The 7,500-nt window shown below is 61.0% G+C and overlaps 1 protein-coding gene across 1 annotated transcript in view; it reads right to left on the bottom strand.

The window, feature by feature from the left end:
• LOC125447979 (ankyrin-1-like) overlaps positions 1-7,500 on the bottom strand; it is a 262,637-nt gene that overhangs the window by 57,342 nt on the left and 197,795 nt on the right. The gene's annotated exons all lie outside the window — the stretch shown is intronic.

Here is a 7,500-nt window from a genome sequence, read left to right as displayed (position 1 = left end):
ATGCATTTGGAAAGGCAAGAACTAGTTTAGGGACAGTCAACATAGTTTTGTGCTTGGGAAATTGTGTCTCATTAATTTGATGGAGTCTTTAGAAGTAACAAAGTGGACTGATGAGGGCAAAGCGGTGGAAGTGATCTCTATGGATTTCAGTAAGGCATTCGACAAGGTTCCACATGGTGGACTTGTTAATAAGGTTCGATCACACAGAGTATGGGGAGAACAAGGCACTGGGATACAGAACTGGCTCAAAGGTCTAAGATAGAGAGTGGCGGTGGTAGAGGGTTGCCTCTCAGACTGGAGGCCCGTGACGAGCGGTGTAAGGATCTGTGCTGGGTTCACTGCTTTATGTCATCTATATACATGGTGTGGATGTGAACAAAGGAGGTACAGTTAGTATGTTTACAGATGACACCAAAATCAGAGATGTAGTGGACAGTGAGTATGGAGGGATCTTGATCAGACGGGCCAACGGGCAGATGAAGTTTAATTTAGATAAATGTTAGGTGCTGCATTTTGGAAAAGCAAATCAGGGGAGGACCGATACTCTTACTGGTACAGTCGTAGGGAGTGTTGCTGAACGGAGAGACCTTGAGATGCAGGTTCGTAGTTCCCTGAAAGTGGAGTCGCAGTTAGACAGGGTGGTGCAGGTGAATAGGATGGCAGCAGGATAGGTTAGTCCAGCCAGGCCTCCTCCGTACCACCTGCTCTTATTCATTCGCTTTTGTTCCCTTTCTCTCGCTCTATTATTGTCTTCTCTCCCCTTAGCACTGCACGGGAATCCAGGAACAGCTCCAGGAACCTGCAGCAACTCCCTGGAACGGTGAGCCCTGGGACAGAGTATGGGCCGGGAACACCGGGAGCAGCGAGCCTTGGTACAGAGTGTGGGCCGGGAACACCGGGAGCACTGAGCCCTGGTACAGAGTGTGGGCCAGGACAACGGGAGCAGTAAGCCCTGGTACAGAGTGTGGGCCGGGAACACCGGGAGCAGTGAGCCCTGGTACAGAGTGTGGGCCGGGAACACCGGGAGCTGTGAGCCCTGGTACAGAGTGTGGGCCGGGAACACCGGGAGCAGTGAGCCCTGGTACAGAGTGTGGGCCGGGAACACCGGGAGCAGTGAGCCCTGGTACAGAGTGTGGGCCGGGAACACCGGGAGCAGTGAGCCCTGGTACAGAGTGTGGGCCGGGAACACCGGGAGCAGTGAGCCCTGGTACAGAGTGTGGGCCGGGATCACCGGGAGCAGTGAGCCCTGGTACAGAGTGTGGGCCGGGATCACCGGGAGCAGTGAGCCCTGGTACAGAGTGTGGGTCGGGATCTACGGGAGCAGTGAGCCCTGGTACAGAGTGTGGGTCGGGAACACTGGGAGCAGTGAGCCCTGGTACAGAATGTGGGCCGGGAACACCGGGAGCAGTGAGCCCTGGGGCAGAGTGTGGGCTGGGAGCACCGAGAGCAGTGAGCCCTGGTACAGAGTGTGGGCCGGGATCACCAGGTGCAGTGAGCCCTGGTACAGAGTGAGGGCCGGGAACACCGGGAGCAGTGAGCCCTGGGGCAGAGTGTGGGCTGGGAACACCGGGAGCAGTGAGCCCTGGGGCAGAGTGTGGGCCGGGAACACCGGGAGCAGTGAGCCCTGGTACAGAGTGTGGGCCGCGAACATTGGGAGCAGTGAGCCCTGGGACAGAGTGTGGGCCGGGAACACCGGGAGCACTGAGCCCTGGTACAGAGTGTGGGCCAGGACAACGGGAGCAGTAAGCCCTGGTACAGAGTGTGGGCCGGGAACACCGGGAGCAGTGAGCCCTGGTACAGAGTGTGGGCCGGGAACACCGGGAGCTGTGAGCCCTGGTACAGAGTGTGGGCCGGGAACACCGGGAGCAGTGAGCCCTGGTACAGAGTGTGGGCCGGGATCACCGGGAGCTGTGAGCCCTGGTACAGAGTGTGGGTCGGGAACACTGGGAGCAGTGAGCCCTGGTACAGAATGTGGGCCGGGAACACCGGGAGCAGTGAGCCCTGGGGCAGAGTGTGGGCTGGGAGCACCGGGAGCAGTGAGCCCTGGTACAGAGTGTGGGCCGGGATCACCAGGTGCAGTGAGCCCTGGTACAGAGTGAGGGCCGGGAACACCGGGAGCAGTGAGCCCTGGGGCAGAGTGTGGGCTGGGAACACCGGGAGCAGTGAGCCCTGGTACAGAGTGTGGGCCGGGATCACCAGGTGCAGTGAGCCCTGGTACAGAGTGAGGGCCGGGAACACCGGGAGCAGTGAGCCCTGGGGCAGAGTGTGGGCTGGGAACACCGGGAGCAGTGAGCCCTGGGGCAGAGTGTGGGCCGGGAACACCGGGAGCAGTGAGCCCTGGTACAGAGTGTGGGCCGCGAACATTGGGAGCAGTGAGCCCTGGGACAGAGTGTGGGCCGGGAACACCGGGAGCACTGAGCCCTGGTACAGAGTGTGGGCCAGGACAACGGGAGCAGTAAGCCCTGGTACAGAGTGTGGGCCGGGAACACCGGGAGCAGTGAGCCCTGGTACAGAGTGTGGGCCGGGAACACCGGGAGCTGTGAGCCCTGGTACAGAGTGTGGGCCGGGAACACCGGGAGCAGTGAGCCCTGGTACAGAGTGTGGGCCGGGAACACCGGGAGCAGTGAGCCCTGGTACAGAGTGTGGGCCGGGAACACCGGGAGCAGTGAGCCCTGGTACAGAGTGTGGGCCGGGAACACCGGGAGCAGTGAGCCCTGGTACAGAGTGTGGGCCGGGAACACCGGGAGCAGTGAGCCCTGGTACAGAGTGTGGGCCGGGATCACCGGGAGCAGTGAGCCCTGGTACAGAGTGTGGGTCGGGATCTACGGGAGCAGTGAGCCCTGGTACAGAGTGTGGGTCGGGAACACTGGGAGCAGCGAGCCCTGGTACAGAATGTGGGCCGGGAACACCGGGAGCAGTGAGCCCTGGGGCAGAGTGTGGGCTGGGAGCACCGGGAGCAGTGAGCCCTGGTACAGAGTGTGGGCCGGGATCACCAGGTGCAGTGAGCCCTGGTACAGAGTGAGGGCCGGGAACACCGGGAGCAGTGAGCCCTGGGGCAGAGTGTGGGCTGGGAACACCGGGAGCAGTGAGCCCTGGGGCAGAGTGTGGGCCGGGAACATTGGGAGCAGTGAGCCCTGGGACAGAGTGTGGGCCGGGAACACCGGGAGCACTGAGCCCTGGTACAGAGTGTGGGCTGGGAACACCGGGAGCACTGAGCCCTGGTACAGAGTGTGGGCTGGGAACACCGGGAGCAGTGAGCCCTGGTACAGAGTGTGGGCTGGGAACACCGGGAACAGTGAGCCCTGGTACAGAGTGTGTGCCGGGAACATTGGGAGCAGTGAGCCCTGGTACAGAGTGTGGGCTGGGAACACCGGGAGCAGTGAGCCCTGGTACAGAGTGTGGGCCGGGATCACCGGGAGCAGTGAGCCCTGGTACAGAGTGTGGGCCGGGAACACCGGGAGCAGTGAGCCCTGGTACAGAGTGTGGGCTGGGAACACCGGGAGCAGTGAGCCCTGGTACAGAGTGTGGGCCGGGAACATTGGGAGCAGTGAGCCCTGGGACAGAGTGTGGGCCGGGAACACCGGGAGCACTGAGCCCTGGTACAGAGTGTGGCCAGGGAACACCGGGAGCAGTGAGCCCTGGTACAGAGTGTGGGCCGGGAACACCGGGAGCAGTGAGCCCTGGTACAGAGTGTGGGCCGGGAACACCGGGAGCAGTGAGCCCTGGTACAGAGTGTGGGCCGGGATCACCGGGAGCAGTGAGCCCTGGTACAGAGTGTGGGTCGGGATCTACGGGAGCAGTGAGCCCTGGTACAGAGTGTGGGTCGGGAACACTGGGAGCAGTGAGCCCTGGTACAGAATGTGGGCCGGGAACACCGGGAGCAGTGAGCCCTGGGGCAGAGTGTGGGCTGGGAGCACCGGGAGCAGTGAGCCCTGGTACAGAGTGTGGGCCGGGATCACCAGGTGCAGTGAGCCCTGGTACAGAGTGAGGGCCGGGAACACCGGGAGCAGTGAGCCCTGGGGCAGAGTGTGGGCTGGGAACACCGGGAGCAGTGAGCCCTGGGGCAGAGTGTGGGCCGGGAACACCGGGAGCAGTGAGCCCTGGTACAGAGTGTGGGCCGCGAACATTGGGAGCAGTGAGCCCTGGGACAGAGTGTGGGCCGGGAACACCGGGAGCACTGAGCCCTGGTACAGAGTGTGGGCTGGGAACACCGGGAGCACTGAGCCCTGGTACAGAGTGTGGGCTGGGAACACCGGGAGCAGTGAGCCCTGGTACAGAGTGTGGGCTGGGAACACCGGGAACAGTGAGCCCTGGTACAGAGTGTGTGCCGGGAACATTGGGAGCAGTGAGCCCTGGTACAGAGTGTGGGCTGGGAACACCGGGAGCAGTGAGCCCTGGTACAGAGTGTGGGCCGGGATCACCGGGAGCAGTGAGCCCTGGTACAGAGTGTGGGCCGGGAACACCGGGAGCAGTGAGCCCTGGTACAGAGTGTGGGCTGGGAACACCGGGAGCAGTGAGCCCTGGTACAGAGTGTGGGCCGGGAACATTGGGAGCAGTGAGCCCTGGGACAGAGTGTGGGCCGGGAACACCGGGAGCACTGAGCCCTGGTACAGAGTGTGGCCAGGGAACACCGGGAGCAGTGAGCCCTGGTACAGAGTGTGGGTCGGGATCTACGGGAGCAGTGAGCCCTGGTACAGAGTGTGGGTCGGGAACACTGGGAGCAGTGAGCCCTGGTACAGAATGTGGGCCGGGAACACCGGGAGCAGTGAGCCCTGGGGCAGAGTGTGGGCTGGGAGCACCGGGAGCAGTGAGCCCTGGTACAGAGTGTGGGCCGGGATCACCAGGTGCAGTGAGCCCTGGTACAGAGTGAGGGCCGGGAACACCGGGAGCAGTGAGCCCTGGGGCAGAGTGTGGGCTGGGAACACCGGGAGCAGTGAGCCCTGGGGCAGAGTGTGGGCCGGGAACACCGGGAGCAGTGAGCCCTGGTACAGAGTGTGGGCTGCGAACATTGGGAGCAGTGAGCCCTGGGACAGAGTGTGGGCCGGGAACACCGGGAGCACTGAGCCCTGGTACAGAGTGTGGGCTGGGAACACCGGGAGCACTGAGCCCTGGTACAGAGTGTGGGCTGGGAACACCGGGAGCAGTGAGCCCTGGTACAGAGTGTGGGCTGGGAACACCGGGAACAGTGAGCCCTGGTACAGAGTGTGTGCCGGGAACATTGGGAGCAGTGAGCCCTGGTACAGAGTGTGGGCCGGGAACACCGGGAGCAGTGAGCCCTGGTACAGAGTGTGGGCCGGGATCACCGGGAGCAGTGAGCCCTGGTACAGAGTGTGGGCCGGGAACACCGGGAGCAGTGAGCCCTGGTACAGAGTGTGGGCTGGGAACACCGGGAGCAGTGAGCCCTGGTACAGAGTGTGGGCCGGGAACATTGGGAGCAGTGAGCCCTGGGACAGAGTGTGGGCCGGGAACACCGGGAGCACTGAGCCCTGGTACAGAGTGTGGCCAGGGAACACCGGGAGCAGTGAGCCCTGGTACAGAGTGTGGGCCGGGAACACCGGGAGCACTGAGCCCTGGTATAGAGTGTGGGCTGGGAACACCGGGAGCAGTGAGCCCTGGTACAGAGTGTGGGCTGGGAACACCGGGAACAGTGAGCCCTGGTACAGAGTGTGTGCCGGGAACATTGGGAGCAGTGAGCCCTGGTACAGAGTGTGGGCCGGGAACACCGGGAGCACTGAGCCCTGGTATAGAGTGTGGGCTGGGAACACCGGGAGCAGTGAGCCCTGGTACAGAGCGTGGACTGGGAACACCGGGAGCAGTGAGCCCTGGTACAGAGTGTGGGCTGGGAACACCGGGAGCAGTGAGCCCTGGTACAGAGTGTGGGCTGGGAACACCGGGAGCAGTGAGCCCTGGTACAGAGCGTTGACTGGGAACACCGGGAGCAGTGAGCCCTGGTACAGAGTGTGGGCCGGGAACATTGGGAGCAGTGAGCCCTGGTACAGAGTGTGGGCCGGGATCACTGGGAGCTGTGAGCCCTGGGGCAGAGTGTGGGCCGGGAACACTGGGAGCAGTAAGCCCTGGTACAGAGTGTGTGCCGGGAACACCGGGATCACACAGGTAGTTAGTCCCGGGTGGAGGCTGGCACAGGAGATGCCATCCCGGAGCGCTGTTGGAACCGCTGAGTGCCGGTATGGAGCGGAGTGGACGTTGCTGTGGAGTGGGGACAGATGACTGTTAGCCTGGGGCCTGGCATGGGCGGGTGACCAGAGAGCCTGCACTGAGCTGTTAAATTTCCTACCTTTCTGTAATGTCAACACTTTTATAATACCCAAGTTTTAACTTTGCTTCCAACTCTGTAAGGAATGCAACTACGTTTATTCCTCTGCTGTAGCCGAGAATTATTCCTCAGTACTTGTACCGACCATATCGCCAATAGCAGGCAGATGCTGTGACAGCTTTTCACTGTACTCCTCCCATGGAGTACCCCAGCAACAAGCGGTATTGTATTGTGAGAAGCTGTTTGGTACGCTCGCCTTTACTGGTCAGCGCATTGAGTCTGGGCGTTGGGAGCGTTGTGTTGCAGATGTACAGGACATTGATTTGGTCACTTCTGGTCTCCCTGCTATAGGGGGGATGCTGTGAAGCGAGAAAGGGCTCAGAAAATATTTACTGGGATGTTGGAGGGTTTGTGCTGCAGGGAGAGGCCAAATAGGCTGGGGCTATTTTCCCTGGAGCGTCGGAGGCTCAGGGGTGACATTATAGAGGTTTATAAAACCATGAGGGGCATGGAGAGGGTGTATAGACAAGGTCTTTTGCCCAGGGTGGGGGAGTCCAAAACTAGAGGGGCATGGGTTTAAGGTGAGAGGGGAAAGATTTAGGAGGGACCTGAGGGGCACCTTTTCACACAGAGGGTGGTGTGCGTGTGGAACGAGCTGCCAGAGGAAGTGGTGGGGGCTGGTACAGTTATAACAGTTAAAAGGCATCTGGATGGGGACATGAATAGGAAGGGTTCAGAGGGATAGGGGCCAAATGCTGGCAGATGAGACTGGTTTATTTCGGATATCTGGTCGGCACGGACAAATTAGACCAAAGGGGCAGTTTCAATGCTGTATGACTCTAACGCTCTAAGGGAGAAGGGCAGATGGAGACAAGGAGAAAGGGAGAGGGAGAGATGGGTAGACCGAGTGAGAGAGAGAAGGGGTGACAGAGAGGGGGAGAAAGGGAAAGGGAGAGATAGGCAGACGGAGAGAAGGAGATGGAGATAGACGGAGGGAAGAGCAGACAGAGGGAAAATGTGAGATGAAGAGAGGGCAGGCAGAGAGAGGGAGATGGAGACAGACGGAGAGGGCAGACAGAGAGAAAGAGATGGAGTCAGAGGGAGAGAGGGAGATGGAGACAGACGGAGAGGGCAGACAGAGAGAAAGAGATGGAGACAGAGGGAGAGAGGGAGATGGAGACAGACGGAGAGGGCAGACAGAGAGAGAGAGATGGAGACAGAGGGAG

This window comes from Stegostoma tigrinum, chromosome 40 (genome assembly GCF_030684315.1).
Source record: "Stegostoma tigrinum isolate sSteTig4 chromosome 40, sSteTig4.hap1, whole genome shotgun sequence".
NCBI classification, from domain to species: domain Eukaryota; kingdom Metazoa; phylum Chordata; class Chondrichthyes; order Orectolobiformes; family Stegostomatidae; genus Stegostoma; species Stegostoma tigrinum.
The sequence above is the reverse complement of the archived record's forward strand: the minus strand, read 5'-3'. Positions and strand labels throughout refer to the sequence as shown.